This window comes from Hemiscyllium ocellatum, chromosome 4, assembly GCF_020745735.1.
Source record: "Hemiscyllium ocellatum isolate sHemOce1 chromosome 4, sHemOce1.pat.X.cur, whole genome shotgun sequence".
Taxonomy (NCBI): domain Eukaryota; kingdom Metazoa; phylum Chordata; class Chondrichthyes; order Orectolobiformes; family Hemiscylliidae; genus Hemiscyllium; species Hemiscyllium ocellatum.
Genome location: NC_083404.1, coordinates 68,821,839 through 68,827,066, shown reverse-complemented (window position 1 = coordinate 68,827,066; position 5,228 = coordinate 68,821,839).

The window sequence follows — 5,228 nt, the reverse complement described above, 5'->3', positions numbered from 1 at the left end:
GCCTCTCCACAGCATGTTGTGGATGCTAGACAATGTCTGCTGAGGTTATGGGGGAGACAAACTCTGTATCACAGTGAAAAAATAGCCACTATCTTAAAAATCTAAAATACATCAATTGCATTGCAGTTCAACAAAATAGCCAATCATTGTCTTCTCCAGGGTAATTGTGGATGGGTAAGTCAGCAACACAGATATCCCATAAAAAGTATTAAAAAGAAATCTGTCACTTTTACTCTAGGCACAACATATTACATCCAACACAAAACATAATGTGTTAACAGTAGTTTGTGGAATTTAAGCCACTGTTACATTAAGTACTCAACTTCTTCCTGACTGCCAGCCTTGTGAATCTCTGAAGGATTAGTTTGAGTTGCAACTTGTAGAGAGATAATTGGACAAACTGAACTGGTAATGTCCTCACATGATATGAAACATTAATTGCTACTCAGAGATGGGGTTGAAATGTGAGAGAGAATGGTGTACCGTCTTCTAAGGGGGGGTATCCCTGAGGGACAAAAACATCCTCCAAAGATATAAATCTCCTTCCTTCCTGTCAGTTTTTAAAAAGAATTAAATCCAATTAATGTTTACATGACTCATGTTATAACATCATAGAAGAAAGTGAGAACTGCAGATGCTGGAGGTCAAAGTTGAGAATATGGTGCTGGAAAAGCACAGCAGGTCAGGCAGCATCCGAGGAGCAGGAGAATCGACATTTCAGGCATAAGCCCCTTATCAGGAATGAGGCTTGTGGGCCGGGGGGACTGAGAGATAAATTGGGGGGGGGGGGGGGTGTAAGTCGCTGAGAATGTGATAGGGGTGAGGGGAAGGTGATAGGTCAGAGAGGAGGGTGGAGCGGATAGCTGGGAAAGATGATGGGCAGGTCAGGAGGACAGCACCTGACCTCTCATCTATAACTATAGAATTCCTAGAGTGTGCAAGGAGGCCTTTCGATCTAGCAAGTCCATACTGACGCACAATCTTAACTTAGAAATGTGCATGCTGTTCTAGTGGAGATAATCTCAATGATCCCTAGAGTCTTGCATATAAATAAATACTCTGTGCATTGAGAGTGCAACTAGTATTTTTCTTTGCATCGATAAACAGGTATGCAAATTTACACAACACATATCTGAGTAGTCTGTTACCTCATGGGGCTTTTTTTGTCTAAATTTAATGTGAAAATGTAAATGACTAGTTAAGAACACATAAATCAACAGGGAAGTAATTCAACCTGTGACTTTTTTCTTCTCTTTATAGCCGAGTATCATACCATGCAGTATGTTCCCCACAGAACTACCAGTGAAGGTGGTTCTTAATTTGTGATGTATCTAAATAGGTTAAAAAAAACTGTTTTAATTCAGATTTGTTCTTGTTCACAAATGTATACCTTAATTGATAAAACCCCATGATAAACCTAACAAGGAGTTTAAATTCTGGCACATAGCCTAGCTGTTCTCCATTACCTTGGAGCTTTTTTGGTTAAGGGGATTTATCAATACGATTGTTAGAAATACTACAATGACTGCAGCTTTCTGTATTTAAAATAGAATGTATCATCTGTATACTCTGCAGCTTAGTGATCGCAAAGTAAAATTATCAAACTGAAATCGTTAACTTATCTCAAGTGCCTTATGTGGTTTAATTTTATCAAAATCTGGGACTATGTTTGGTGAACTTAAAATATCAATAACGATCTTAAAAGTGCACAAAAGCTTACTTTGGCTGTCCTTGCTTTTATTTTTGTAATCACATTATGTGGTAAACTTAACAAATCAAATTTATAGAACATAGAACAGTACAGCACAAAATAGGCCCTTCAGCCCACAATGTTGTGCTGACCATTGATCCTCATGTATGCACCCTTAAATTTCTGTGACCATATGCATGTCCTGCAGTCTCTTAAATGTCCCCAATGACCTTGCTTCCACAACTGCTGCTGGCATTCCATGGTCTCACAATTCTGTGTAAAGAACCCGCCTCTGACATCCCTTCTATACTTTCCTCCAACCAACTTAAAACTATGATCTCTCATGTTAGCCATTACTGCCCTGGGAAATAGTTCTCTGGCTATCGACTCTATCTATGCCTCTCATTATCTTGTATACCTCAATTAGGTTCCCTCTCCTCCTGTTCTCCAATGATAAAAGTCCAAGCTCAGTCAACCTTTCTCCATAAAATAAGCCCTCCAGTCCAGGCAGCATCCTGGTAAACCTCCTCTGAACCATCTCCAAAGCATCCACATCTTTCCTGTAATAGGGCGACCAGAACTGGACACAGTATTCCAAGTGCGGTCTAACCAAAGTTTTATAGAACTGCAACAAGATCTCACGACTCTTAAACTCAATCCCCCTGTTAATGAAAGCCAAAACACCATATGTTTTCTTAACAACCCTGTCCATTTTAAGGGATCTATGTACCTGCACTCCAAGATCCCTCTGTTCCTCCAAACTGCCAAGAATCCTATCCTTAATCCTGTACTCAGCTTTCAAATTCAACCTTCCAAAATGCATCACCTCGCATTTATCCAGGTTGAACTCCATCTATCACCTCTCAGTCCATCTCTGCATCCTGTCAATGTCCCACTGCAGCCTACAACATCCCCCATACTGTCAACAACACCTTCAACCTTTGTGTCATCTGCAAACTTGCCTATCCCCTCATCCAAGTCATTAATAAAAATAACAAACAGTAGAGGCCCAAGGACAGAGCCCTGTGGAACAACACTCGCCATTGACTTCCAGGCAGAATAATTTCCTTCTACTCGCTATCTTCTGTTGGCCAACCAATTCTGTATCCAGACAGCTAAGTTCCCCTGTATCCCATTCCTCCTGACTTTTGAATGAGTCTATCATAGGGAACCTTATCAAATGCCTTGCTGAAGTCCACATACACCACATCCACAGCTTGACCCTCATCAACTTTTCTAGTCACATCCTCAAAAGCCGTGTTGACTGCATTTAATCAAGCCATACTCTTCCAGATGGTCAAATCCCATCCCTCCGAATCCTTTCTAGCATCTTGCAGACGACAGACGTGAGACTTATTGGTCTGTAATTGCCGGGGATTTCCCTATTTCCTTTCTTGAAGAGAGAAATTACATTTGTCTCTCTCCAGTCCTCAGATACGATTCCAGTGGAGAGCGAGGTTGCAAAGATCTTCGCAAGTGGCAAAACAATCGCATTTCTCGTTTCCTAAAGCAGCCGAGGACAAATCTGGTCCGGGCCTGGCGACTTGTCAATCTTAATGTTTGACACAATTTTCAGCACATCAGCTTCCTCTATCACACCTGCTATTCACAAGTTTCATTCACGACAAAGTTTGTTTCTTTTGTAAACAATTCAGGTGTCTTTCTAATGTTGTAGCTGCAACAGCCTTCACCACTTTCTTTGCAGCTCATTCCATACATGCACCACCTCTGTGTGAAAATATATTTTAGATCCCTTATATATATTTCCTGTCTCATCTCAAACCTATATCCTCTAATTTTGGCTATTCACCCTCTCCAGGGAACATAGCCCCAGCCTTTCCTTATTGTTCAAACCCTCCTATTCTGGCAAAATTTCAAAAGTGGCCTGATCAATGTCCTTACAGACACAACATGACATCCCAACTCCTATACTCAATGCACTGACAAATAAGGGCAAGTGTACCAAACACCTTCTTCATTACCCTGACTACCTTGTGACTCTATCTTCAAAGAATGATGAACCTGCACCCTCTCTGTTTGGCAACACTGTCTTGGAATCTACCATTATGTGTTAAAGTCGTGCTCTGATTTGCCTTACCAAAATGCAACACCTCACATTTTTAAAAATTAAGCCCTATCTGCACTCTGGGGTCCATCTGATTAAGGTCCTGCTGTACTGTGAGATAACCTTCTTCATTACCCACTGCACCACTAATTTTGATGTCACCTGCAAACTTACTAACCATTTCTCCCATATTCACATTCAAATCATTTTTATAAAAACAAAAAACAATTTAAAAAGTTGTTTCTGACTGCTTCAACTGACACTGACCACAAATAGAAACTGCACAAAGGAAACACAAGGTGGACAGTTCAAAAGGTCACTGTTCTGGTACTGGCGGCTGGGTGTTGGAGCTCAACAGGAGGAGAGAGGCCCTCAAAAAACAGTCTTGAAGGGATTGAAAAATTAGGTAGGGAAAATTCTGAAGTCTGATCTTAAGGACACTACAGTTGTGATGTAAAACGTTCATTGCCATCCCACAGCCACCACAACAATAATCTCTTTCAATGTTCAGTACACTCATCATTTAGAACATCGAACAGCATGGGACACTGCACTTTAGCCTACCTACTATGTCTGTGCTGACCACAACAATATTTTAAACAAATTCCATCTGCCTGCACATTGTCTGTATCCCTATATTTCCTGCCTGCTCATGTGTCTGTCTAAATGCATCTTAAATGTTACAATCATATCTGCTTCTACCACCTCCCTTGGCAACATGTTCCAGGCATCTACCACCCTCTGACTAAAATGCTTACTCCTTTAAACATTTCCCCTTTCACCTTTAATCTATGTTCCCTAGAATTTCACATTACAACATGCCTCAATTTTATATACTTCTATTAAGTTTCCCCTCAGGCTCTGATGATCTAGCAAAACAATTCAAGTTTGTCCAACCTGTACTTATAGTTAATACACTCTAATCCAGCCAACATCCTCGTGAACTTTTTTGCACCCTCTTCAAAGCACCACATCCTTCTGATCATATAGCTACCAGAACTGTACACAATATTCCAAATTTTCCTAACTAAAGATTTATACACACGACTTGCACCCCATTGAACTTTTATTCTCAATGTCTTAAATGATGAAGCATGGTACATACTTTCTTCACGACTTTATCCACTTATGTTGCTACTTTCAGGAAGCTGTAGACTTGCACCCCATGATCCCTCTGGATATCAATTTTTCCTAAGGGCCCTACCATTTACTGTATACTTTACTCTTGCATATGAACTCCCAAAATACTCAAGCTACACTCAAGAAAACACAAATGAACCACATTTCAATGACTGCTTGCCAATGTAAGGGCAGAGAAAAAAAACAAATGGATTGGTAACCACAAGGACTGGAAGACTTTCATAATACCAAAAGCCAATATTGGTGATAAATTAGAAAAGCATCATTGTTGTGGATCAGTCCAGATGTCCCTCAAAACAGATCAAAGAGATAGCCCAGACCCTAACTTCTATC